The 27,443-nt window shown below is 52.6% G+C and overlaps 1 long non-coding RNA gene across 1 annotated transcript; it reads left to right on the top strand.

The window, feature by feature from the left end:
• Nucleotides 1-10,450: 10,450 nt before the first annotated feature.
• LOC141925010 (uncharacterized) lies at nt 10,451-20,962 on the top strand. Its single transcript, XR_012623727.1, has 3 exons — nt 10,451-10,536; nt 18,344-18,469; nt 20,837-20,962. It is a non-coding gene; the product is annotated as an uncharacterized LOC141925010 (long non-coding RNA).
• The last annotated feature ends 6,481 nt before the right edge of the window (nt 20,963-27,443 follow it).

A 27,443-nucleotide genomic window follows, 5' to 3' on the forward strand; every position in this document is an offset into this window, starting at 1 on the left:
CACAGAGGAAGGGTCTCCCTTGGAGTTTGTGCCAGGTAAATATCCTTAGGGGAGAGAGAAGCTCAGCAGGAATATTCTTCCTCACTGCAAAGGCCAGGCCATTCTCTTCTGGGTGGGTTATCCAGGCTGTGTATCCTCATCTTCCTCATCCAGGGGGATTTCAGCAAGGCTGCGCCAGGTCAGTCGGCAGTAGCCCCGATGGCTTACAAAGCCAGTGAACAAACCAAGTCAGCCACCAGCGCAGCGCCGAGGCTTTTCTCTGTTCGCTTCCAGCCTTTCCTGCGGAAGGTCGCTATTAGCATAGGAAAGGGAAGGGGCCAGCCGAGGGGTGTGGCAGAGACAAGGCTGCAGGCTGCAGGCAGGCTGGGACAAGCCCTGGCAAATCACCGCAATTTGCCTGGGGGACGGGATTTCCCTGTGCTCGGGACATCCATGTGCTCCCTGTCCGCACACAAGAAACAGACCTTCTTCAACAAGATCCTTTTCTCTTTACACTCAGAAATACTTAAGCGCTTTAAAGTCCAATAGCAAAAGAAAACAACAAGTTAAAATCCAGCCCCCTCTCCTACCTCTAAGCCCCGACTACCAGCAAGTAAAACCCCTTGTAAAGCATCCTCTTAGCAGCAAGGCAGCACCTGGCCCCGGGCCAGCGCCACTCCAGAGGAAAGGACCAGGGTTTGGGGCAGTTCACAACGGTCCTTGCAAACCTTGCCAGGAGGCTCCTGCAAGCTTGGGAAACTGCTGCTCAGGCTCGAACAATACAGTTTGAGGCCTGGAAGGTCTCAAAACTTCAATTTCTGTAGGCTTCTGAAAAAAAAAGCCTACTGAAATTTAAATGTTGCATTAAATAAAGCAAGTGCTTCACTACATAAACTGACTGCCCAACCTCTATACTCCAGCGCCAGAACCTGCATCCGCCCAGTGCCCCGTGGTGTCCCCTCCTCCGTGCCCCCCCAATGTTACTTGGTGTCACACCCCCCCCCCCCCTCCCCCCCCCCGTGCCTATTGTGCTGCCCCGCAATGTCCTGCTCTGGTGTTGCTCCATGTCCCCTCCCCCTCGGTTGTCCCCCCATGTTGTCCCCCCGTACCCTCTGCTGTGCCCCCATGTCCCTCCTCAATGTGTCCCCCCCCCTGATTCAAGCATCATAGGTCTTCTGATCTAAGCGCCTTTCTTCTCAGCCTCTGCAGCATCTCTGTCGCCTCGGGCTGATACATTACATATCCACCTGTGAGAACCATTCTGGAGTCATCGAAAACTCTTACTTCTTGGGTTTTGGGTGTAATTTTCATCAATAATTCTAAAACAAAAGAGTTCCTGCACTCTGAGAAGATAAACTGGTTAATGCCCTGAGACAGTGTCTCCTTCTGGCTGAATTCTCTCGGTGTTCAGACCGGCCCTGCTCTGCACTGGGAAGTTTGCTGCTAACTTTGTTTCTCTGAGACCGCAGTAATTCATTTCCTATCACTTTCCTGTGACGATGGATTAACCTATTTAAGGACTTGAGGGAAGACTCCACTATGAAAAGCAGAACCCCAGTGGGCATTGCCATTGCGGGCCCCCAGGAAGTCTGAGAGTCTGCTGCCGCCCGGAGGAGTCACGAGTGGGCATTTCCATGTCTAGGGCAGCTAAAAACCAAGGCTTCGTGCCACGCTCAGTTGCCTGGAATTACAGATTCGAAAGTTAAAGGCTGTGCGTAACCACCAGAAAAATAAAAGTTTCTATGGATAACAGATGAAATACTTGACCACTGTACAGTGTTTGTAGGAGAAATAATCTGCAATCCCGTTCAAACTGCAGCAGGAGGAAACACCTTAAAAACAAATCCCATGACCGTGTTGATGCCAGAGCTGGCCAAGGGTGCTGCCGCCTGCAAGGACGCAAACCCAGCGCCGGCACGTCTCCCGTGAGGGTGCAGGCTCGCAGCGTGGTACGGCAGCGATGGAGGTTGACACTCCTGCTGGCCGTGAAGAAGATGGCCAGCCCCCCTCCCACCCCAGCACTCTGATCAGCACCGAACGGCTTAATCCTGCTGACTTGCTGCCGTGGGTGGAGGCAGGCAGGGTCAGCAGGAATTACCACCTGCAGTTACCAAAAGTTGTGCCATGGATAAAAAAAAATTCAAAAGTCAACGTTTTCGTCTGACTGTAAACTGTTCCTGTCACCCAGAGTGGCACAGACAGACGTGCGCTCAGGAGACACGGGCAGAACAGGAGGGTGGCAGAGAGATGGTTCTAGACCTGAATTACTGACAAGAATCAGTAGAGGAAATCTGGCTGAGAATTAGCCACACAAACGTAGGGTAGGACAGCTCTCAGAAAGAGAAGCAATGCCTGATGAATTGTTAGCAGAAAGGCAGGCAGCAGCCGGCCATATGATGGTGTCAGTGGTGGGGTCGGCGGAGGAGGAGCACTTGGCTGGCTGAAGCTGCAGCATGCACACACAGACCTTTTGATTTCTCCACCTGGAAGATGCCATTACAGGATGATGGGTAATATTTGCAAGACATGCATCCATCTTGGTAAATCATTTTAGGCGATAAAGAAAATGGTTTAATTAAATCTAAGCAAACCCATTTTTTATTTTAACTGGGATAGACATTCTTTTAACTTTGAGGAAGCATTTTGTCCTTTAAACAAGTGGCCTTCTGCTAAAAGGAAAGGGAAAGTTAATTAACATTTAGAAACAAGCAAGCTGGGCTATTTCTCGGGGAACAATCCCCTCTCTTTCCCTCAGCATCCCATAAACGCTGGGAAGAGCCACACGCTTCCAGAGGTACCTGGGCTCAGGGCACTGATGCCGTACTGTTGGCACGGGGACTATGGACCGCGATGCTCCCGGCTGCTGACGTCAGCGTGATCAGGCCGGGGAGCTCATTGGAGAGAGAAGCCAGAACCAGAAAAGGCTTCTCCATTTTTCCTCCTCACGCAGGACAGTTTTGTGCTACTTGCCCACCCCGTCAAAAGGGGGGATCTCATCTGCCCTGGTGCTGCTTGTCCTGCTTCTGGCTTTGCCGGTCATTTGTGTGTATTCAGTGGGGTGTCCTGCCTCTCTGTGGTCCCTTGTGCTTATTTTTTCCTTTCTCTTGCAACCTGTGGCCCTCGAATGCCTCCCGTGTGCAGGGCTGCACGGCTCTGCCTGCCCCTCTAGCGGCCCCGTTGCTCCCACCCGTGTGTAAGGTGCTTCTGCAGAGTCTAGAGCCATGGAGGAGCTGCCGGCGCCCAGAGAGAGCCTGGCCAGGCGGGCAGCTTCCTCCTCGCAGGAGAAGGCCGGGGCCTGCACAGGGCAGGTGCTCTCAGCTTGCTCTTCCCAGCAAGAGGAGCGGGAGACTCCAGCCCTGAGCGGGCACCTCTTGCCATCGGCAGAGGCTGACCGGGCATTGCCCGCTCGGACGCAGGACGGGGCGTGGGTCTGTCTGAGAGGATGCTTAAACCTCCTCTGCACGTCAACCTGAGGAGGGAAATGGGATAGGGAACTGCGGCGGGGGAGGGACAGAAAGCCCTACACATGAGAAAAGAAAGAAGCTCCTGAGCAAACTGGGGAATCAGAAAAACACTGTCCGGGGAGAAGCGAAAAACGAGGGAAGAGCCTTTGCTTCCCACCCTTCCTCTGCCAGCAGCTGTGTCAGTGTGTGGGGCTGTCCCCCTGCACAGCCCCGGGGCTCTCCCTCGGCACGGTCATGGCTCTTCTCTGCGGACGGACGTTACTGGACCCTGGTCCTGCTGCGACTGGTGGGGATGGACAGGAACCTCCACACACACACACACCCCCCCATCCGTGCACACACAGGGGCATTTGTCACCCCGGGCACACTTGCTAGCAGGGGTTTGTGGCAGCGGTGGCATCTGCACCCCAGCAGAGAGGTCCAGAGGAGGAAGCCCCCGTGGCCGGGCATTGCGGGGGACCCCCCGTGCCTGTGTTCTCACCCCCACCGCCGGCCGGGGAGCCCCTTGGGCCTGGCCCCCGGCCCAGGACAGCAGGAGGGCGCTGGGATTCCTCTGCTTGGGGAAGGGATGGCCGAGGGGGACACGCTGCCATCCCTCAGCACCCGGCGGGGGGTGCGACCCCCTCCTCCAGGGCAGCGCCCCAGGGCTTCGTGCGTGACTCTGCGGGCCCCCCTGCGAGGGCAGCGCAGTCCCGGTGCCCCGGCCGAGCCGCCCCACGGCCCCTCAAGAACCCCCTAAGGCTTAGTTTGGAGTTTGAGAAGGAGGCGTTCTGTATGGCAGCGCGGGACCCCCGGGGGATCACTGCACCTAACACGCATGTCGAGAGACAAAAGCACACTTACTGTGTACAATAAATGAATATCCATGTAATTTCTGAGAAGTACACACCTATTTTCAGAGGATCTAATGCATATGTTAATACATTGCACAAGCGTACCAAAATTTGGGGCAGGGTCTCTGAGGGGCTTCCCTGGGGGTTTCGGTGGTCTGTGGCGGTCCCTAGTGGTGGTTGAAGAGGTGTCTCCGTGTCCGTTCCATGAACTCAGGTTTTTTCCATAGATGGCCTCATCCTGGCCCGTGGCTCTGTAAAGTTTCTCAGCTTTCTCATCTTTGGCTCCCACAGGTGTCTGCTGGTTTCTCTGCCCTCCCCGGGACGGACCCATCACTGGTCCCTGGGCTCGTTCTTGTCCGGCCCCTCACAGCAATGACCCCGGCCGCTTGCAGCATCAGCTACCGGCCCCACCTGGCCGGGCCGGGAGCTGCGGCCCAGGAGCTCTGGACCCCACAGCCGAGGCCAGCAGAGCCCGGAGCCGCCCGGGGGGAGCCTCGGGCGCGTCCCGGAGGAGAGCGCGTCCCTCCGGGGGAGGGGCCGGGGCTGCCGCCGGGGGTCGCGAGGGCTGCCCCGGCCCGGCCCGGCCCGGCCCGGCCCGGCCCGGCGCGGCGCGGCAGCCCCGCGCGCTCCGGCGGGTCTCGCGAAAGCCGCGAGGGGCGTTGCCAGGGCAACGGCGAGAGGTTTGACCGCGCGGTAACGGCGCCGAGCGGCCGTTGGCCGCGGGAGCCGCTCCGGAGCCGGTCCGGCCCGGCCCGGCCCGGCGCGGAGCGGCGCGGCAGCCCCGCGCGCTCCGGCGGGTCTCGCGAGAGCCGCGAGGGGCGTTGCCAGGGCAACGGCGGGAGGTTTGACCGCGCGGTAACGGCGCCGAGCGGCCGTTGGCCGCGGGAGCCGCTCCGGAGCCGGCCCGGCCCGGCCGGTCTGGGCGCGCGGGGCCGCGCAGCCCCCGGACCGAGCCCTCCGCAGCCGCGGGGGCAGCGCCGGTAACGGCAGCGCCGCGAGCAGCCGGAGCGGAGCGGAGCGCGGCGGTTGGTGAGGAACGGCGCCGGCACCCAGGCGGCTCCGGGGGTAAGTTCAGCCGGGGGCCGGCACCCTCTCGGCAGGGGCTTGGCGGTGGGACCTGCCGGCAGAAAGCCCCGTCCCGGGCCCCGCGCTCGCCAAAGGGCTGCGGCAGCGCCCCCGGAGCTGCCGGGGGAAGGCGCGGCCGGGCGGGCCCGGGGCTGCGGAGCCGGAGCCTTTCCCCGGGGAGGGAGCGCAGGGCCGCAAGGCCGCGGTCGGGGCGGCGGGCGAACCCCCCCCGGCCCGCCTGGCCTTGCCGGGTGCCTCTGGCCGGCCGGTGTGAGGCTCTGAGGGCGGGAGGCCTGGCAGCGGGGATGAGGGTGGCGGGTCCGTGTGCCAGAGGTGCTGCCGCGGTCACAGAGGCCTGTGCCGGCATCACAGCCCCCTCCTGTGGCGTAACGAGAGGGTTAGAGCGTGTCAGGAGTCGCCGTCGAAGGCCCCAAGAGGCTGTAATATGGATTTGTACTTCCCACATGGAAGAAACCTACAGAGGCAAATCGAGTTGCAGAATCAGAATCATCGAGGTTGGAAAAGACCCTGGAGATCATCCAGTCCAACCATTAACCTCGGGGTTAGAATGGAGCTGGAATGGTTTCCATGGAGACTGGGGACACAAAGGGGGAAGGGAAGGCCTCCCGCTGGGTCATGAGGTTCTGAGTGGGCCCCCTTAGAAACTTTCTAAGCTCCTGGTGGAGCTTAGGTGCAGCTAGGCCCAATCTTAGTCTCAGGCTAGGACAACGGTTTATGGCTACTGGAATTAGCAACATGGATTTCATGAGCGTTAACTCAGCATGCTGTGAGTCCCATACCGAGGCTCAGCTGTGAATAAGGGGTCTCTCTGCCTTGGCTAAGGAAGGATCTTTTAGTCTCAGGTGAGGAATCTCAAACCCTGAGGCACGCCCCTGCTCAAGGGGAGAGTCACTGGGCCAGTTGTAACTTAGAACTTGAATTGGGCTCATCCAAAGATCTGTTGTTGGTAAAAGGTGTCTCTGCTGGGAAGAGCAACCTGGAGAGGTGTCCCAGCTCAAGGGGTGCTCACCGCCGTGCAGCCACGCTGCCAACGGGGAGAGCTCAGAGAAGGCTCTTTTTGGCTCTCAGATTTATAGGTGAAAGTGGTTGGCTCACAGTCCAGTTGCACGCAATGGGAAAGGTGTGCACGGCAGTCCTTGCAGCCACAATTGTCTTTGTTCCTTAAGAAACGAGTCTTGGAAAAACCACCTGCTATTCGTGTGTCAATCGCGTGATTGGTGATGCGAGCTCATACGCATCGGTGCTCACTGGGTCGCTCTGTTCCTTGGTGGGTTTCTAGAGGAGTTCTTGGCCCTGCTACAGCTCAGGCCTTTACCTCCTTTGGAGCCTGTACCAAGGTATTGCTGGTTTGGTTAAGGGGTGGAGTGCATCCGTCACACTCCAGCCTGTGACTACGGTCAATCCACTTTATCAACTCACAGGCACCGTTACCTCTTGCCTCCCTGTCATAAATAGGTGGCATATTGCAGAGCAGTGGTAAGAGTCCAATTATTTGATAAGCTGTCTAGTTTAAGTGCCAAAACTAGTGTTATTTATAGATATATTATGTTGGCATGCTTGCTGGCCTGTGCTAAGGAAATAGCTTTTAGTATGAAATATTACTCTTAATAACATTATTGGGGGATTCCTTGCGATGAGCAGGGAGTATTTTCTTTGTTATGTACCAGACCTTTACATGCAAAATGGTTATAAGAAATAAGTTATCAAAATCACAATCAGATGAAGTGTTAGATTCCACGTTCCTGTTGCTGTTGGTGACCATCCAAATAAGGTATCCCCCAGTGATGTTCTTCATCCTTTTTCACTCTTTCTAGGATGTGGTGGTTCTTCTCTGCGTCGTGGTGGACAGTAACCAGGGTTCTTTGTTGTTCTGGATTTGTGTTAGCAGTTGACTTGGGTCATCATGTTGCAAGAGTTTTCTTACCAATGTAAGATTCATCCCAGTGGGGGTAAGTAGTATATCTTGATACGATGTGTAGCTTGATTGTAGCCACTGGTAGGTTGTGACAGGAGCTGAGTAGTTTGTTGCATCCCATGATTTTGGTAATAGAACAAATAGAAACATCTGAGTGATTATTTGCCCTGCAGTGGTGTTGTCTATAAATGTAGAATTATAAAGCGTTCTCACACAAATACATCCATTTCCAACATATGCCAGTACAGTCTCGGGGGTTTCATCAGGATGTATTTCCAAATGACACACATTTTGTTCAGTGTCGAGACAAATGTCTTGGGCCTTGGTGGTATTACTTTCACAAATAAATCTTTGTTTTCCCCTAGAACACGTGCACTGACACCAGTAGTTTGCCATCTGTCCCCATTTGGTTGGGCCCACACTCTGTGTTCCGATGGACAGAGTACAGTTCCGTGGTGATTTAATCCCAGCTCAGTGCTCTGGTATGTGGTGCGTACCGCAGCGTTGCGTATTGTCAAAACCAAAGCTGTGGCACTACTGTTGGTGGGTGTGGAGGTTTGAACTCAGCCGGCAGCCAGATGCCACGTGGCCGGCCGTTCACCTCCCTCTCCCCCCTCTGGTAAAATAGGGGAGGGACAAAAAAAGAAGAGAATTCGTAGGTTGAGTAAAAAGAAAGAATTTACTAAATATAACAAGAGAACAACAGTAACAATAGTGAGTCACAAAAAAAAACGGGCAAAATGCAGCAGTGGCTTACTGAGCGCGGCGACCGCCCCCCCCCAGCAACAACAGGGCCCGATGAGCAGACGGCGTGCGTGCAAACCCCAAGTGAAAAGCTGCGAGAGCAAGAGAGAGAGAGAGCCCGCCCACCTAAATCCCTGGGCATGACATCACATGGTGTGAAATACTCCAATGAAAACTAACTCCATCCTGGTCAAAACCAGGACAGTGGGGTCATAAATGGGATTGACTCGATGCCACCAAGAGTGGAATTCCCTTTCAAATTCAGAGGCATTATCCCAGACCTCTTTTTGAATTCCAGTGGTAAGGTGCCCTCTTGACCTTCTCTTACAATTGCTGCCACAGTAGATTGTACCTACAGTGCAGCCTGAATGCAACTGAGAGCGAGAGCCATAAATTTGGGCATGACCTAGTGCATTCCCACTTAGGAGGGTGAATTACTTACCACATGGAAGGAACCTACACAGGCAAATTGAGTTAGAATTGAGCTAGAATGATGTCCACAGAGACTGGAGATGCAAAGGGTAAGGGAAAGCCTCCCACTGAGTCACGAGGTTCGAGTGGGTCCCTGTGATTTCTAAACTGCTGGTGGAGCCTAGGTGTGCCTGGATCTAATCTCAGTCTCAGACGTAGACAGTGGTTTACATCTAATGGAATTAGCTGTAAAACGTTTAGAATAATACTGAGTAGCTCCATGGATGAGGAGTGTTTCATTAGTATTACTTCAATGTGCTATCAGTCACTTGGTGAGGATCTCTCGGCCTCAGGTAAGGGGAGACCCCTCTGCCTTGAGAGGTGTCCCTGCTGAAGGGGACAGTCACCTGGCGTGCAGTCCAGCTGCAGTTAGTTCCATCCCGATGGTCATATTTATAGAGTGAAGTAGCTGGCTGCTAGTCAATAATACAGACAAGGTAGATGTCTCTGTTTTAGCACCAGTATCTGTTCAGTACTTGGGTTATCTTGGATTTTGGGTTAAAAAAAGCACCTATTGAAATATGTTCCTGAGGCACCTCGAGTCCACTGTATGTGAGCCAGGATCTTGGGCAGATTCCAGAGAATAGAGCATCCTTGAAAGGAGAAAAAAACCTCTTCAGTAACTTTCTTGGAGGACTCTGGGGCTGCTAGCAAGGATGAGGCCTCCATAAGGAAGAGGAGAAAGACGCCATGACATGCCTGAGAGGAGTCTTGGGTGTGTCCTGAACCAAAAATGTTGCTTTACAGGAGAAAAGACAACCCGGGAAGCTTCCTTGGGGGAGTCTAGTGCTGCTGCCTGAGATCTCAGGTCCCTGAAGCAGAGTCGGAAGATACTGGGAGCTGCCTGGGAGGAGTGTGGAGTGGATCTTGGAGGTAAGAGCTTTCCCCAATACTAAAAAATATTCCATGTGTCTTCCTTGGAGGAGTCTAAGAGTTTTACCTGGGATCTCAGGTCCCTGAAGCAGGGCTCAAGACAGTGTGGGACATGTCTGTGAGGAATCTTGGGCAGATGCCAGAGAAGAGAGGGTCCTTTGAGGGAAAAAATCCTTTTGGGTATCTTCCTTGGAGGAGTCTGGGGTTGCAACCCAGGATTAGGCCTGCCTTAAAGCTGGGGTCAAAGCACTGCAGGACATGCCTGAGAGGAGTCTTGGGTGGGTTCTGGAGCAAACCTCTTGCTTTACAGGAGAAAAAAAATCCTGGGTATCTTCCTTGGAGGAGTCTGGGGTTGCAACCCAGGATTAGGCCTGCCTTAAAGCTGGGGTCAAAGCACTGCAGGACATGCCTGAGAGGAGTCTTGGGTGGGTTCTGGAGCAAAACTCTTGCTTTACAGGAGAAAAAAAATCCTGGGTATCTTCCTTGGAGGAGTCTGGGGTTGCAACCCAGGATTAGGCCTGCCTTAAAGCTGGGGTCAAAGCACTGCAGGACATGCCTGAGAGGAGTCTTGGGTGGGTTCTGGAGCAAAACTCTTGCTTTACAGGAGAAAAAAAATCCTGGGTATCTTCCTTGGAGGAGTCTGGGGTTGCAACCCAGGATTAGGCCTGCCTTAAAGCTGGGGTCAAAGCACTGCAGGACATGCCTGAGAGGAGTCTTGGGTGGGTTCTGGAGCAAACCTCTTGCTTTACAGGAGAAAAAAAATCCTGGGTATCTTCCTTGGAGGAGTCTGGGGTTGCAACCCAGGATTAGGCCTGCCTTAAAGCTGGGGTCAAAGCACTGCAGGACATGCCTGAGAGGAGTCTTGGGTGGGTTCTGGAGCAAAACTCTTGCTTTACAGGAGAAAAAAAATCCTGGGTATCTTCCTTGGAGGAGTCTGGGGTTGCAACCCAGGATTAGGCCTGCCTTAAAGCTGGGGTCAAAGCACTGCAGGACATGCCTGAGAGGAGTCTTGGGTGGGTTCTGGAGCAAAACTCTTGCTTTACAGGAGAAAAGACAACCCAGGAAGCTTCCTTGTGGGAGTCTAGTGCTGCTACCTGAGATCTCAGGTCCCTAAAGCAGAGTCGGAAGATACTGGGAGCTGCCTGAGAGGAGTGTGGTGTGGATCTTGGAGGTAAGAGCTTTCCCCAATACTAAAAAATATTCCATGTGTCTTCCTTGGAGGAGTCTAAGAGTTTTACCTGGGATCTCAGGTCCCTGAAGCAGGGCTCAAGACAGTGTGGGACATGTCTGTGAGGCATCTTGGGCAGATGCCAGAGAAGAGAGGGTCCTTTGAGGGAAAAAATCCTTTTGGGTATCTTCCTTGGAGGAGTCTGGGGTTGCAACCCAGGATTAGGCCTGCCTTAAAGCTGGGGTCAAAGCACTGCAGGACATGCCTGAGAGGAGTCTTGGGTGGGTTCTGGAGCAAAACTCTTGCTTTACAGGAGAAAAAAAATCCTGGGTATCTTCCTTGGAGGAGTCTGGGGTTGCAACCCAGGATTAGGCCTGCCTTAAAGCTGGGGTCAAAGCACTGCAGGACATGCCTGAGAGGAGTCTTGGGTGGGTTCTGGAGCAAACCTCTTGCTTTACAGGAGAAAAAAAATCCTGGGTATCTTCCTTGGAGGAGTCTGGGGTTGCAACCCAGGATTAGGCCTGCCTTAAAGCTGGCGTCAAAGCACTGCAGGACATGCCTGAGAGGAGTCTTGGGTGGGTTCTGGAGCAAAACTCTTGCTTTACAGGAGAAAAAAAATCCTGGGTATCTTCCTTGGAGGAGTCTGGGGTTGCAACCCAGGATTAGGCCTGCCTTGAAGCTGGGGTCAAAGCACTGCAGGACATGCCTGAGAGGAGTCTTGGGTGGGTTCTGGAGCAAACCTCTTGCTTTACAGGAGAAAAAAAATCCTGGGTATCTTCCTTGGAGGAGTCTGGGGTTGCAACCCAGGATTAGGCCTGCCTTAAAGCTGGGGTCAAAGCACTGCAGGACATGCCTGAGAGGAGTCTTGGGTGGGTTCTGGAGCAAACCTCTTGCTTTACAGGAGAAAAAAAATCCTGGGTATCTTCCTTGGAGGAGTCTGGGGTTGCAACCCAGGATTAGGCCTGCCTTAAAGCTGGCGTCAAAGCACTGCAGGACATGCCTGAGAGGAGTCTTGGGTGGGTTCTGGAGCAAAACTCTTGCTTTACAGGAGAAAAAAAATCCTGGGTATCTTCCTTGGAGGAGTCTGGGGTTGCAACCCAGGATTAGGCCTGCCTTAAAGCTGGGGTCAAAGCACTGCAGGACATGCCTGAGAGGAGTCTTGGGTGGGTTCTGGAGCAAACCTCTTGCTTTACAGGAGAAAAAAAATCCTGGGTATCTTCCTTGGAGGAGTCTGGGGTTGCAACCCAGGATTAGGCCTGCCTTAAAGCTGGGGTCAAAGCACTGCAGGACATGCCTGAGAGGAGTCTTGGGTGGGTTCTGGAGCAAAAGTCTTGCTTTACAGGAGAAAAAAAATCCTGGGTATCTTCCTTGGAGGAGTCTGGGGTTGCAACCCAGGATTAGGCCTGCCTTAAAGCTGGGGTCAAAGCACTGCAGGACATGCCTGAGAGGAGTCTTGGGTGGGTTCTGGAGCAAAACTCTTGCTTTACAGGAGAAAAAAAATCCTGGGTATCTTCCTTGGAGGAGTCTGGGGTTGCAACCCAGGATTAGGCCTGCCTTAAAGCTGGCGTCAAAGCACTGCAGGACATGCCTGAGAGGAGTCTTGGGTGGGTTCTGGAGCAAAACTCTTGCTTTACAGGAGAAAAAAAATCCTGGGTATCTTCCTTGGAGGAGTCTGGGGTTGCAACCCAGGATTAGGCCTGCCTTGAAGCTGGGGTCAAAGCACTGCAGGACATGCCTGAGAGGAGTCTTGGGTGGGTTCTGGAGCAAACCTCTTGCTTTACAGGAGAAAAAAAATCCTGGGTATCTTCCTTGGAGGAGTCTGGGGTTGCAACCCAGGATTAGGCCTGCCTTAAAGCTGGGGTCAAAGCACTGCAGGACATGCCTGAGAGGAGTCTTGGGTGGGTTCTGGAGCAAACCTCTTGCTTTACAGGAGAAAAAAAATCCTGGGTATCTTCCTTGGAGGAGTCTGGGGTTGCAACCCAGGATTAGGCCTGCCTTAAAGCTGGGGTCAAAGCACTGCAGGACATGCCTGAGAGGAGTCTTGGGTGGGTTCTGGAGCAAACCTCTTGCTTTACAGGAGAAAAAAAATCCTGGGTATCTTCCTTGGAGGAGTCTGGGGTTGCAACCCAGGATTAGGCCTGCCTTAAAGCTGGGGTCAAAGCACTGCAGGACATGCCTGAGAGGAGTCTTGGGTGGGTTCTGGAGCAAAACTCTTGCTTTACAGGAGAAAAAAAATCCTGGGTATCTTCCTTGGAGGAGTCTGGGGTTGCAACCCAGGATTAGGCCTGCCTTAAAGCTGGGGTCAAAGCACTGCAGGACATGCCTGAGAGGAGTCTTGGGTGGGTTCTGGAGCAAAACTCTTGCTTTACAGGAGAAAAAAAATCCTGGGTATCTTCCTTGGAGGAGTCTGGGGTTGCAACCCAGGATTAGGCCTGCCTTAAAGCTGGGGTCAAAGCACTGCAGGACATGCCTGAGAGGAGTCTTGGGTGGGTTCTGGAGCAAAACTCTTGCTTTACAGGAGAAAAAAAATCCTGGGTATCTTCCTTGGAGGAGTCTGGGGTTGCAACCCAGGATTAGGCCTGCCTTAAAGCTGGGGTCAAAGCACTGCAGGACATGCCCGAGAGGAGTCTTGGGTGGGTTCTGGAGCAAAAGTCTTGCTTTACAGGAGAAAAAAAATCCTGGGTATCTTCCTTGGAGGAGTCTGGGGTTGCAACCCAGGATTAGGCCTGCCTTAAAGCTGGGGTCAAAGCACTGCAGGACATGCCTGAGAGGAGTCTTGGGTGGGTTCTGGAGCAAACCTCTTGCTTTACAGGAGAAAAAAAATCCTGGGTATCTTCCTTGGAGGAGTCTGGGGTTGCAACCCAGGATTAGGCCTGCCTTAAAGCTGGGGTCAAAGCACTGCAGGACATGCCTGAGAGGAGTCTTGGGTGGGTTCTGGAGCAAAACTCTTGCTTTACAGGAGAAAAAAAATCCTGGGTATCTTCCTTGGAGGAGTCTGGGGTTGCAACCCAGGATTAGGCCTGCCTTGAAGCTGAGGTCAAAGCACTGCAGGACATGCCTGAGAGGAGTCTTGGGTGGGTTCTGGAGCAAAACTCTTGCTTTACAGGAGAAAAAAAATCCTGGGTATCTTCCTTGGAGGAGTCTGGGGTTGCAACCCAGGATTAGGCCTGCCTTAAAGCTGGGGTCAAAGCACTGCAGGACATGCCTGAGAGGAGTCTTGGGTGGGTTCTGGAGCAAAACTCTTGCTTTACAGGAGAAAAAAAATCCTGGGTATCTTCCTTGGAGGAGTCTGGGGTTGCAACCCAGGATTAGGCCTGCCTTAAAGCTGGGGTCAAAGCACTGCAGGACATGCCTGAGAGGAGTCTTGGGTGGGTTCTGGAGCAAAACTCTTGCTTTACAGGAGAAAAAAAATCCTGGGTATCTTCCTTGGAGGAGTCTGGGGTTGCAACCCAGGATTAGGCCTGCCTTAAAGCTGGGGTCAAAGCACTGCAGGACATGCCTGAGAGGAGTCTTGGGTGGGTTCTGGAGCAAACCTCTTGCTTTACAGGAGAAAAAAAATCCTGGGTATCTTCCTTGGAGGAGTCTGGGGTTGCAACCCAGGATTAGGCCTGCCTTAAAGCTGGCGTCAAAGCACTGCAGGACATGCCTGAGAGGAGTCTTGGGTGGGTTCTGGAGCAAAACTCTTGCTTTACAGGAGAAAAAAAATCCTGGGTATCTTCCTTGGAGGAGTCTGGGGTTGCAACCCAGGATTAGGCCTGCCTTGAAGCTGGGGTCAAAGCACTGCAGGACATGCCTGAGAGGAGTCTTGGGTGGGTTCTGGAGCAAAACTCTTGCTTTACAGGAGAAAAAAAATCCTGGGTATCTTCCTTGGAGGAGTCTGGGGTTGCAACCCAGGATTAGGCCTGCCTTAAAGCTGGGGTCAAAGCACTGCAGGACATGCCTGAGAGGAGTCTTGGGTGGGTTCTGGAGCAAAACTCTTGCTTTACAGGAGAAAAAAAATCCTGGGTATCTTCCTTGGAGGAGTCTGGGGTTGCAACCCAGGATTAGGCCTGCCTTGAAGCTGGGGTCAAAGCACTGCAGGACATGCCTGAGAGGAGTCTTGGGTGGGTTCTGGAGCAAAACTCTTGCTTTACAGGAGAAAAAAAATCCTGGGTATCTTCCTTGGAGGAGTCTGGGGTTGCAACCCAGGATTAGGCCTGCCTTAAAGCTGGGGTCAAAGCACTGCAGGACATGCCTGAGAGGAGTCTTGGGTGGGTTCTGGAGCAAAACTCTTGCTTTACAGGAGAAAAAAAATCCTGGGTATCTTCCTTGGAGGAGTCTGGGGTTGCAACCCAGGATTAGGCCTGCCTTAAAGCTGGGGTCAAAGCACTGCAGGACATGCCTGAGAGGAGTCTTGGGTGGGTTCTGGAGCAAACCTCTTGCTTTACAGGAGAAAAAAAATCCTGGGTATCTTCCTTGGAGGAGTCTGGGGTTGCAACCCAGGATTAGGCCTGCCTTAAAGCTGGGGTCAAAGCACTGCAGGACATGCCTGAGAGGAGTCTTGGGTGGGTTCTGGAGCAAACCTCTTGCTTTACAGGAGAAAAAAAATCCTGGGTATCTTCCTTGGAGGAGTCTGGGGTTGCAACCCAGGATTAGGCCTGCCTTAAAGCTGGGGTCAAAGCACTGCAGGACATGCCTGAGAGGAGTCTTGGGTGGGTTCTGGAGCAAACCTCTTGCTTTACAGGAGAAAAAAAATCCTGGGTATCTTCCTTGGAGGAGTCTGGGGTTGCAACCCAGGATTAGGCCTGCCTTAAAGCTGGGGTCAAAGCACTGCAGGACATGCCTGAGAGGAGTCTTGGGTGGGTTCTGGAGCAAAACTCTTGCTTTACAGGAGAAAAAAAATCCTGGGTATCTTCCTTGGAGGAGTCTGGGGTTGCAACCCAGGATTAGGCCTGCCTTAAAGCTGGGGTCAAAGCACTGCAGGACATGCCTGAGAGGAGTCTTGGGTGGGTTCTGGAGCAAAACTCTTGCTTTACAGGAGAAAAAAAATCCTGGGTATCTTCCTTGGAGGAGTCTGGGGTTGCAACCCAGGATTAGGCCTGCCTTAAAGCTGGGGTCAAAGCACTGCAGGACATGCCTGAGAGGAGTCTTGGGTGGGTTCTGGAGCAAAACTCTTGCTTTACAGGAGAAAAAAAATCCTGGGTATCTTCCTTGGAGGAGTCTGGGGTTGCAACCCAGGATTAGGCCTGCCTTAAAGCTGGCGTCAAAGCACTGCAGGACATGCCCGAGAGGAGTCTTGGGTGGGTTCTGGAGCAAACCTCTTGCTTTACAGGAGAAAAAAAATCCTGGGTATCTTCCTTGGAGGAGTCTGGGGTTGCAACCCAGGATTAGGCCTGCCTTAAAGCTGGCGTCAAAGCACTGCAGGACATGCCTGAGAGGAGTCTTGGGTGGGTTCTGGAGCAAAACTCTTGCTTTACAGGAGAAAAAAAATCCTGGGTATCTTCCTTGGAGGAGTCTGGGGTTGCAACCCAGGATTAGGCCTGCCTTAAAGCTGGGGTCAAAGCACTACAGGACATGCCTGAGAGGAGTCTTGGGTGGGTTCTGGAGCAAACCTCTTGCTTTACAGGAGAAAAAAAATCCTGGGTATCTTCCTTGGAGGAGTCTGGGGTTGCAACCCAGGATTAGGCCTGCCTTAAAGCTGGGGTCAAAGCACTGCAGGACATGCCTGAGAGGAGTCTTGGGTGGGTTCTGGAGCAAACCTCTTGCTTTACAGGAGAAAAAAAATCCTGGCTATCTTCCTTGGAGGAGTCTGGGGTTGCAACCCAGGATTAGGCCTGCCTTAAAGCTGGCGTCAAAGCACTGCAGGACATGCCTGAGAGGAGTCTTGGGTGGGTTCTGGAGCAAAACTCTTGCTTTACAGGAGAAAAAAAATCCTGGGTATCTTCCTTGGAGGAGTCTGGGGTTGCAACCCAGGATTAGGCCTGCCTTGAAGCTGGGGTCAAAGCACTGCAGGACATGCCTGAGAGGAGTCTTGGGTGGGTTCTGGAGCAAAACTCTTGCTTTACAGGAGAAAAAAAATCCTGGGTATCTTCCTTGGAGGAGTCTGGGGTTGCAACCCAGGATTAGGCCTGCCTTAAAGCTGGGGTCAAAGCACTGCAGGACATGCCTGAGAGGAGTCTTGGGTGGGTTCTGGAGCAAAACTCTTGCTTTACAGGAGAAAAAAAATCCTGGGTATCTTCCTTGGAGGAGTCTGGGGTTGCAACCCAGGATTAGGCCTGCCTTGAAGCTGGGGTCAAAGCACTGCAGGACATGCCTGAGAGGAGTCTTGGGTGGGTTCTGGAGCAAAACTCTTGCTTTACAGGAGAAAAAAAATCCTGGGTATCTTCCTTGGAGGAGTCTGGGGTTGCAACCCAGGATTAGGCCTGCCTTAAAGCTGGGGTCAAAGCACTGCAGGACATGCCTGAGAGGAGTCTTGGGTGGGTTCTGGAGCAAAAATCTTGCTTTACAGGAGAAAAAAAATCCTGGGTATCTTCCTTGGAGGAGTCTGGGGTTGCAACCCAGGATTAGGCCTGCCTTAAAGCTGGGGTCAAAGCACTGCAGGAGATGCCTGAGAGGTGTCTTGGGTGGGTTCTGGAGCAAAACTCTTGCTTTACAGGAGAAAAAAAATCCTGGGTATCTTCCTTGGAGGAGTCTGGGGTTGCAACCCAGGATTAGGCCTGCCTTAAAGCTGGCGTCAAAGCACTGCAGGACATGCCTGAGAGGAGTCTTGGGTGGGTTCTGGAGCAAACCTCTTGCTTTACAGGAGAAAAAAAATCCTGGGTATCTTCCTTGGAGGAGTCTGGGGTTGCAACCCAGGATTAGGCCTGCCTTAAAGCTGGGGTCAAAGCACTGCAGGACATGCCTTAGAGGTGTCTTGGGTGGGTTCTGGAGCAAACCTCTTGCTTTACAGGAGAAAAAAAATCCTGGGTATCTTCCTTGGAGGAGTCTGGGGTTGCAACCCAGGATTAGGCCTGCCTTAAAGCTGGGGTCAAAGCACTGCAGGACATGCCTGAGAGGAGTCTTGGGTGGGTTCTGGAGCAAACCTCTTGCTTTACAGGAGAAAAAAAATCCTGGGTATCTTCCTTGGAGGAGTCTGGGGTTGCAACCCAGGATTAGGCCTGCCTTAAAGCTGGGGTCAAAGCACTGCAGGACATGCCTGAGAGGAGTCTTGGGTGGGTTCTGGAGCAAAACTCTTGCTTTACAGGAGAAAAAAAATCCTGGGCATCTTCCTTGGAGGAGTCTGGGGTTGCAACCCAGGATTAGGCCTGCCTTAAAGCTGGGGTCAAAGCACTGCAGGACATGCCTGAGAGGAGTCTTGGGTGGGTTCTGGAGCAAACCTCTTGCTTTACAGGAGAAAAAAAATCCTGGGTATCTTCCTTGGAGGAGTCTGGGGTTGCAACCCAGGATTAGGCCTGCCTTAAAGCTGGGGTCAAAGCACTGCAGGACATGCCTGAGAGGAGTCTTGGGTGGGTTCTGGAGCAAACCTCTTGCTTTACAGGAGAAAAAAAATCCTGGGTATCTTCCTTGGAGGAGTCTGGGGTTGCAACCCAGGATTAGGCCTGCCTTAAAGCTGGGGTCAAAGCACTGCAGGACATGCCTGAGAGGAGTCTTGGGTGGGTTCTGGAGCAAAACTCTTGCTTTACAGGAGAAAAAAAATCCTGGGTATCTTCCTTGGAGGAGTCTGGGGTTGCAACCCAGGATTAGGCCTGCCTTAAAGCTGGGGTCAAAGCACTGCAGGACATGCCTGAGAGGAGTCTTGGGTGAGTCCTGGAGCAAAACTTTTCCTTTTGAGGAGAAAAGACAACCCAGGAAGCTTCTTTGGGGGAGTCTAGTGCTGCTACCTGAGATCTCAGGTCCCTAAAGCAGAGTCGGAAGATAGTGGGAGCTGCCTGGGAGGAGTGTGGTGTGGATCTTGGAGGTAAGAGCTTTCCCCAATACTAAAAAATATTCCATGTGTCTTCCTTGGAGGAGTCTAAGAGTTTTACCTGGGATCTCAGGTCCCTGAAGCAGGGCTCAAGACAGTGTGGGACATGTCTGTGAGGAATCTTGGGCAGATGCCAGAGAAGAGAGCGTCCTTTGAGGGAAAAAATCCTTTTGGGTATCTTCCTTGGAGGAGTCTGGGGTTGCAACCCAGGATTAGGCCTGCCTTAAAGCTGGGGTCAAAGCACTGCAGGACATGCCTGAGAGGAGTCTTGGGTGGGTTCTGGAGCAAAACTCTTGCTTTACAGGAGAAAAAAAATCCTGGGTATCTTCCTTGGAGGAGTCTGGGGTTGCAACCCAGGATTAGGCCTGCCTTAAAGCTGGGGTCAAAGCACTGCAGGACATGCCTGAGAGGAGTCTTGGGTGGGTTCTGGAGCAAAACTCTTGCTTTACAGGAGAAAAAAAATCCTGGGTATCTTCCTTGGAGGAGTCTGGGGTTGCAACCCAGGATTAGGCCTGCCTTAAAGCTGGGGTCAAAGCACTGCAGGACATGCCTGAGAGGAGTCTTGGGTGGGTTCTGGAGCAAAACTCTTGCTTTACAGGAGAAAAAAAATCCTGGGTATCTTCCTTGGAGGAGTCTGGGGTTGCAACCCAGGATTAGGCCTGCCTTAAAGCTGGGGTCAAAGCACTGCAGGACATGCCTGAGAGGAGTCTTGGGTGGGTTCTGGAGCAAAACTCTTGCTTTACAGGAGAAAAATATCCTGGGTATCTTCCTTGGAGGAGTCTGGGGTTGCAACCCAGGATTAGGCCTGCCTTAAAGCTGGGGTCAAAGCACTGCAGGACATGCCTGAGAGGAGTCTTGGGTGGGTTCTGGAGCAAACCTCTTGCTTTACAGGAGAAAAAAAATCCTGGGTATCTTCCTTGGAGGAGTCTGGGGTTGCAACCCAGGATTAGGCCTGCCTTAAAGCTGGCGTCAAAGCACTGCAGGTCATGCCTGAGAGGAGTCTTGGGTGGGTTCTGGAGCAAACCTCTTGCTTTACAGGAGAAAAAAAATCCTGGGTATCTTCCTTGGAGGAGTCTGGGGTTGCAACCCAGGATTAGGCCTGCCTTAAAGCTGGGGTCAAAGCACTGCAGGACATGCCTGAGAGGAGTCTTGGGTGGGTTCTGGAGCAAACCTCTTGCTTTACAGGAGAAAAAAAATCCTGGGTATCTTCCTTGGAGGAGTCTGGGGTTGCAACCCAGGATTAGGCCTGCCTTAAAGCTGGGGTCAAAGCACTGCAGGACATGCCTGAGAGGAGTCTTGGGTGGGTTCTGGAGCAAACCTCTTGCTTTACAGGAGAAAAAAAATCCTGGGTATCTTCCTTGGAGGAGTCTGGGGTTGCAACCCAGGATTAGGCCTGCCTTAAAGCTGGCGTCAAAGCACTGCAGGACATGCCTGAGAGGAGTCTTGGGTGGGTTCTGGAGCAAACCTCTTGCTTTACAGGAGAAAAAAAATCCTGGGTATCTTCCTTGGAGGAGTCTGGGGTTGCAACCCAGGATTAGGCCTGCCTTGAAGCTGGGGTCAAAGCACTGCAGGTCATGCCTGAGAGGAGTCTTGGGTGGGTTCTGGAGCAAAAGTCTTGCTTTACAGGAGAAAAAAAATCCTGGGTATCTTCCTTGGAGGAGTCTGGGGTTGCAACCCAGGATTAGGCCTGCCTTAAAGCTGGGGTCAAAGCACTGCAGGACATGCCTGAGAGGAGTCTTGGGTGGGTTCTGGAGCAAACCTCTTGCTTTACAGGAGAAAAAAAATCCTGGGTATCTTCCTTGGAGGAGTCTGGGGTTGCAACCCAGGATTAGGCCTGCCTTAAAGCTGGCGTCAAAGCACTGCAGGACATGCCTGAGAGGAGTCTTGGGTGGGTTCTGGAGCAAAACTCTTGCTTTACAGGAGAAAAAAAATCCTGGGCATCTTCCTTGGAGGAGTCTGGGGTTGCAACCCAGGATTAGGCCTGCCTTAAAGCTGGGGTCAAAGCACTGCAGGACATGCCTGAGAGGAGTCTTGGGTGGGTTCTGGAGCAAACCTCTTGCTTTACAGGAGAAAAAAAATCCTGGGTATCTTCCTTGGAGGAGTCTGGGGTTGCAACCCAGGATTAGGCCTGCCTTAAAGCTGGGGTCAAAGCACTGCAGGACATGCCTGAGAGGAGTCTTGGGTGGGTTCTGGAGCAAACCTCTTGCTTTACAGGAGAAAAAAAATCCTGGGTATCTTCCTTGGAGGAGTCTGGGGTTGCAACCCAGGATTAGGCCTGCCTTAAAGCTGGGGTCAAAGTACTCCAGGACATGCCTGAGAGGAGTCTTGGGTGAGTCCTGGAGCAAAACTTTTCCTTTTCAGGAGAAAAGACAACCCAGGAAGCTTCCTTGGGGGAGTCTAGTGCTGCTACCTGAGACCTCAGGTCCCTAAAGCAGAGTCGGAAGATACTGGGAGCTGCCTGGGAGGAGTGTGGTGTGGATGTTGGAGGTAAGAGCTTTCCCCAATACTAAAAAATATTCCATGTGTCTTCCTTGGAGGAGTCTAAGAGTTTTACCTGGGATCTCAGGTCCCTGAAGCAGGGCTCAAGACAGTGTGGGACATGTCTGTGAGGAATCTTGGGCAGATGCCAGAGAAGAGAGGGTCCTTTGAGGGAAAAAATCCTTTTGGGTATCTTCCTTGGAGGAGTCTGGGGTTGCAACCCAGGATTAGGCCTGCCTTAAAGCTGGGGTCAAAGCACTGCAGGACATGCCTGAGAGGAGTCTTGGGTGGGTTCTGGAGCAAAACTCTTGCTTTACAGGAGAAAAAAAATCCTGGGCATCTTCCTTGGAGGAGTCTGGGGTTGCAACCCAGGATTAGGCCTGCCTTAAAGCTGGGGTCAAAGCACTGCAGGACATGCCTGAGAGGAGTCTTGGGTGGGTTCTGGAGCAAACCTCTTGCTTTACAGGAGAAAAAAAATCCTGGGTATCTTCCTTGGAGGAGTCTGGGGTTGCAACCCAGGATTAGGCCTGCCTTAAAGCTGGGGTCAAAGCACTGCAGGACATGCCTGAGAGGAGTCTTGGGTGGGTTCTGGAGCAAACCTCTTGCTTTACAGGAGAAAAAAAATCCTGGGTATCTTCCTTGGAGGAGTCTGGGGTTGCAACCCAGGATTAGGCCTGCCTTAAAGCTGGGGTCAAAGCACTGCAGGACATGCCTGAGAGGAGTCTTGGGTGGGTTCTGGAGCAAAACTCTTGCTTTACAGGAGAAAAAAAATCCTGGGTATCTTCCTTGGAGGAGTCTGGGGTTGCAACCCAGGATTAGGCCTGCCTTAAAGCTGGCGTCAAAGCACTGCAGGACATGCCTGAGAGGAGTCTTGGGTGGGTTCTGGAGCAAACCTCTTGCTTTACAGGAGAAAAAAAATCCTGGGTATCTTCCTTGGAGGAGTCTGGGGTTGCAACCCAGGATTAGGCCTGCCTTAAAGCTGGGGTCAAAGCACTGCAGGACATGCCTGAGAGGAGTCTTGGGTGGGTTCTGGAGCAAAACTCTTGCTTTACAGGAGAAAAAAAATCCTGGGTATCTTCCTTGGAGGAGTCTGGGGTTGCAACCCAGGATTAGGCCTGCCTTAAAGCTGGGGTCAAAGCACTGCAGGACATGCCTGAGAGGAGTCTTGGGTGGGTTCTGGAGCAAAACTCTTGCTTTACAGGAGAAAAAGAATCCTGGGTATCTTCCTTGGAGGAGTCTGGGGTTCCAACCCAGGATTAGGCCTGCCTTGAAGCTGGGGTCAAAGCACTGCAGGACATGCCTGAGAGGAGTCTTGGGTGGGTTCTGGAGCAAAACTCTTGCTTTACAGGAGAAAAAAAATCCTGGGTATCTTCCTTGGAGGAGTCTGGGGTTGCAACCCAGGATTAGGCCTGCCTTGAAGCTGGGGTCAAAGCACTGCAGGTCATGCCTGAGAGGAGTCTTGGGTGGGTTCTGGAGCAAAAGTCTTGCTTTACAGGAGAAAAAAAATCCTGGGTATCTTCCTTGGAGGAGTCTGGGGTTGCAACCCAGGATTAGGCCTGCCTTAAAGCTGGGGTCAAAGCACTGCAGGACATGCCTGAGAGGAGTCTTGGGTGGGTTCTGGAGCAAACCTCTTGCTTTACAGGAGAAAAAAAATCCTGGGTATCTTCCTTGGAGGAGTCTGGGGTTGCAACCCAGGATTAGGCCTGCCTTAAAGCTGGCGTCAAAGCACTGCAGGACATGCCTGAGAGGAGTCTTGGGTGGGTTCTGGAGCAAAACTCTTGCTTTACAGGAGAAAAAAAATCCTGGGCATCTTCCTTGGAGGAGTCTGGGGTTGCAACCCAGGATTAGGCCTGCCTTAAAGCTGGGGTCAAAGCACTGCAGGACATGCCTGAGAGGAGTCTTGGGTGGGTTCTGGAGCAAACCTCTTGCTTTACAGGAGAAAAAAAATCCTGGGTATCTTCCTTGGAGGAGTCTGGGGTTGCAACCCAGGATTAGGCCTGCCTTAAAGCTGGGGTCAAAGCACTGCAGGACATGCCTGAGAGGAGTCTTGGGTGGGTTCTGGAGCAAACCTCTTGCTTTACAGGAGAAAAAAAATCCTGGGTATCTTCCTTGGAGGAGTCTGGGGTTGCAACCCAGGATTAGGCCTGCCTTAAAGCTGGGGTCAAAGTACTCCAGGACATGCCTGAGAGGAGTCTTGGGTGAGTCCTGGAGCAAAACTTTTCCTTTTCAGGAGAAAAGACAACCCAGGAAGCTTCCTTGGGGGAGTCTAGTGCTGCTACCTGAGACCTCAGGTCCCTAAAGCAGAGTCGGAAGATACTGGGAGCTGCCTGGGAGGAGTGTGGTGTGGATGTTGGAGGTAAGAGCTTTCCCCAATACTAAAAAATATTCCATGTGTCTTCCTTGGAGGAGTCTAAGAGTTTTACCTGGGATCTCAGGTCCCTGAAGCAGGGCTCAAGACAGTGTGGGACATGTCTGTGAGGAATCTTGGGCAGATGCCAGAGAAGAGAGGGTCCTTTGAGGGAAAAAATCCTTTTGGGTATCTTCCTTGGAGGAGTCTGGGGTTGCAACCCAGGATTAGGCCTGCCTTAAAGCTGGGGTCAAAGCACTGCAGGACATGCCTGAGAGGAGTCTTGGGTGGGTTCTGGAGCAAAACTCTTGCTTTACAGGAGAAAAAAAATCCTGGGCATCTTCCTTGGAGGAGTCTGGGGTTGCAACCCAGGATTAGGCCTGCCTTAAAGCTGGGGTCAAAGCACTGCAGGACATGCCTGAGAGGAGTCTTGGGTGGGTTCTGGAGCAAACCTCTTGCTTTACAGGAGAAAAAAAATCCTGGGTATCTTCCTTGGAGGAGTCTGGGGTTGCAACCCAGGATTAGGCCTGCCTTAAAGCTGGGGTCAAAGCACTGCAGGACATGCCTGAGAGGAGTCTTGGGTGGGTTCTGGAGCAAACCTCTTGCTTTACAGGAGAAAAAAAATCCTGGGTATCTTCCTTGGAGGAGTCTGGGGTTGCAACCCAGGATTAGGCCTGCCTTAAAGCTGGGGTCAAAGCACTGCAGGACATGCCTGAGAGGAGTCTTGGGTGGGTTCTGGAGCAAAACTCTTGCTTTACAGGAGAAAAAAAATCCTGGGTATCTTCCTTGGAGGAGTCTGGGGTTGCAACCCAGGATTAGGCCTGCCTTAAAGCTGGCGTCAAAGCACTGCAGGACATGCCTGAGAGGAGTCTTGGGTGGGTTCTGGAGCAAACCTCTTGCTTTACAGGAGAAAAAAAATCCTGGGTATCTTCCTTGGAGGAGTCTGGGGTTGCAACCCAGGATTAGGCCTGCCTTAAAGCTGGGGTCAAAGCACTGCAGGACATGCCTGAGAGGAGTCTTGGGTGGGTTCTGGAGCAAAACTCTTGCTTTACAGGAGAAAAAAAATCCTGGGTATCTTCCTTGGAGGAGTCTGGGGTTGCAACCCAGGATTAGGCCTGCCTTAAAGCTGGGGTCAAAGCACTGCAGGACATGCCTGAGAGGAGTCTTGGGTGGGTTCTGGAGCAAAACTCTTGCTTTACAGGAGAAAAAGAATCCTGGGTATCTTCCTTGGAGGAGTCTGGGGTTCCAACCCAGGATTAGGCCTGCCTTGAAGCTGGGGTCAAAGCACTGCAGGACATGCCTGAGAGGAGTCTTGGGTGGGTTCTGGAGCAAAACTCTTGCTTTACAGGAGAAAAAAAATCCTGGGTATCTTCCTTGGAGGAGTCTGGGGTTGCAACCCAGGATTAGGCCTGCCTTAAAGCTGGGGTCAAAGCACTGCAGGACATGCCTGAGAGGAGTCTTGGGTGGGTTCTGGAGCAAAACTCTTGCTTTACAGGAGAAAAAAAATCCTGGGTATCTTCCTTGGAGGAGTCTGGGGTTGCAACCCAGGATTAGGCCTGCCTTAAAGCTGGCGTCAAAGCACTGCAGGTCATGCCTGAGAGGAGTCTTGGGTGGGTTCTGGAGCAAACCTCTTGCTTTACAGGAGAAAAAAAATCCTGGGTATCTTCCTTGGAGGAGTCTGGGGTTGCAACCCAGGATTAGGCCTGCCTTAAAGCTGGGGTCAAAGCACTGCAGGACATGCCTGAGAGGAGTCTTGGGTGGGTTCTGGAGCAAACCTCTTGCTTTACAGGAGAAAAAAAATCCTGGGTATCTTCCTTGGAGGAGTCTGGGGTTGCAACCCAGGATTAGGCCTGCCTTAAAGCTGGGGTCAAAGCACTGCAGGACATGCCTGAGAGGAGTCTTGGGTGGGTTCTGGAGCAAACCTCTTGCTTTACAGGAGAAAAAAAATCCTGGGTATCTTCCTTGGAGGAGTCTGGGGTTGCAACCCAGGATTAGGCGTGCCTTAAAGCTGGGGTCAAAGCACTGCAGGACATGCCTGAGAGGAGTCTTGGGTGGGTTCTGGAGCAAACCTCTTGCTTTACAGGAGAAAAAAAATCCTGGGTATCTTCCTTGGAGGAGTCTGGGGTTGCAACCCAGGATTAGGCCTGCCTTGAAGCTGGGGTCAAAGCACTGCAGGACATGCCTGAGAGGAGTCTTGGGTGGGTTCTGGAGCAAAAGTCTTGCTTTACAGGAGAAAAAAAATCCTGGGTATCTTCCTTGGAGGAGTCTGGGGTTGCAACCCAGGATTAGGCCTGCCTTAAAGCTGGGGTCAAAGCACTGCAGGACATGCCTGAGAGGAGTCTTGGGTGGGTTCTGGAGCAAACCTCTTGCTTTACAGGAGAAAAAAAATCCTGGGTATCTTCCTTGGAGGAGTCTGGGGTTGCAACCCAGGATTAGGCCTGCCTTAAAGCTGGGGTCAAAGCACTGCAGGACATGCCTGAGAGGAGTCTTGGGTGGGTTCTGGAGCAAAACTCTTGCTTTACAGGAGAAAAAAAATCCTGGGTATCTTCCTTGGAGGAGTCTGGGGTTGCAACCCAGGATTAGGCCTGCCTTAAAGCTGGGGTCAAAGTACTCCAGGACATGCCTGAGAGGAGTCTTGGGTGAGTCCTGGAGCAAAACTTTTCCTTTTGAGGAGAAAAGACAACCCAGGAAGCTTCCTTGGGGGAGTCTAGTGCTGCTACCTGAGACCTCAGGTCCCTAAAGCAGAGTCGGAAGATACTGGGAGCTGCCTGGGAGGAGTGTGGTGTGGATCTTGGAGGTAAGAGCTTTCCCCAATACTAAAAAATATTCCATGTGTCTTCCTTGGAGGAGTCTAAGAGTTTTACCTGGGATCTCAGGTCCCTGAAGCAGGGCTCAAGACAGTGTGGGACATGTCTGTGAGGAATCTTGGGCAGATGCCAGAGAAGAGAGCGTCCTTTGAGGGAAAAAATCCTTTTGGGTATCTTCCTTGGAGGAGTCTGGGGTTGCAACCCAGGATTAGGCCTGCCTTAAAGCTGGGGTCAAAGCACTGCAGGACATGCCTGAGAGGAGTCTTGGGTGGGTTCTGGAGCAAACCTCTTGCTTTACAGGAGAAAAAAAATCCTGGGTATCTTCCTTGGAGGAGTCTGGGGTTGCAACCCAGGATTAGGCGTGCCTTAAAGCTGGGGTCAAAGCACTGCAGGACATGCCTGAGAGGAGTCTTGGGTGGGTTCTGGAGCAAACCTCTTGCTTTACAGGAGAAAAAAAATCCTGGGTATCTTCCTTGGAGGAGTCTGGGGTTGCAACCCAGGATTAGGCCTGCCTTAAAGCTGGCGTCAAAGCACTGCAGGACATGCCCGAGAGGAGTCTTGGGTGGGTTCTGGAGCAAACCTCTTGCTTTACAGGAGAAAAAAAATCCTGGGTATCTTCCTTGGAGGAGTCTGGGGTTGCAACCCAGGATTAGGCCTGCCTTAAAGCTGGCGTCAAAGCACTGCAGGACATGCCTGAGAGGAGTCTTGGGTGGGTTCTGGAGCAAAACTCTTGCTTTACAGGAGAAAAAAAATCCTGGGTATCTTCCTTGGAGGAGTCTGGGGTTGCAACCCAGGATTAGGCCTGCCTTAAAGCTGGGGTCAAAGCACTACAGGACATGCCTGAGAGGAGTCTTGGGTGGGTTCTGGAGCAAACCTCTTGCTTTACAGGAGAAAAAAAATCCTGGGTATCTTCCTTGGAGGAGTCTGGGGTTGCAACCCAGGATTAGGCCTGCCTTAAAGCTGGGGTCAAAGCACTGCAGGACATGCCTGAGAGGAGTCTTGGGTGGGTTCTGGAGCAAACCTCTTGCTTTACAGGAGAAAAAAAATCCTGGCTATCTTCCTTGGAGGAGTCTGGGGTTGCAACCCAGGATTAGGCCTGCCTTAAAGCTGGCGTCAAAGCACTGCAGGACATGCCTGAGAGGAGTCTTGGGTGGGTTCTGGAGCAAAACTCTTGCTTTACAGGAGAAAAAAAATCCTGGGTATCTTCCTTGGAGGAGTCTGGGGTTGCAACCCAGGATTAGGCCTGCCTTGAAGCTGGGGTCAAAGCACTGCAGGACATGCCTGAGAGGAGTCTTGGGTGGGTTCTGGAGCAAAACTCTTGCTTTACAGGAGAAAA

The sequence above is a fragment of the Strix aluco genome, chromosome 6 (assembly GCF_031877795.1).
Source record: "Strix aluco isolate bStrAlu1 chromosome 6, bStrAlu1.hap1, whole genome shotgun sequence".
NCBI classification, from domain to species: domain Eukaryota; kingdom Metazoa; phylum Chordata; class Aves; order Strigiformes; family Strigidae; genus Strix; species Strix aluco.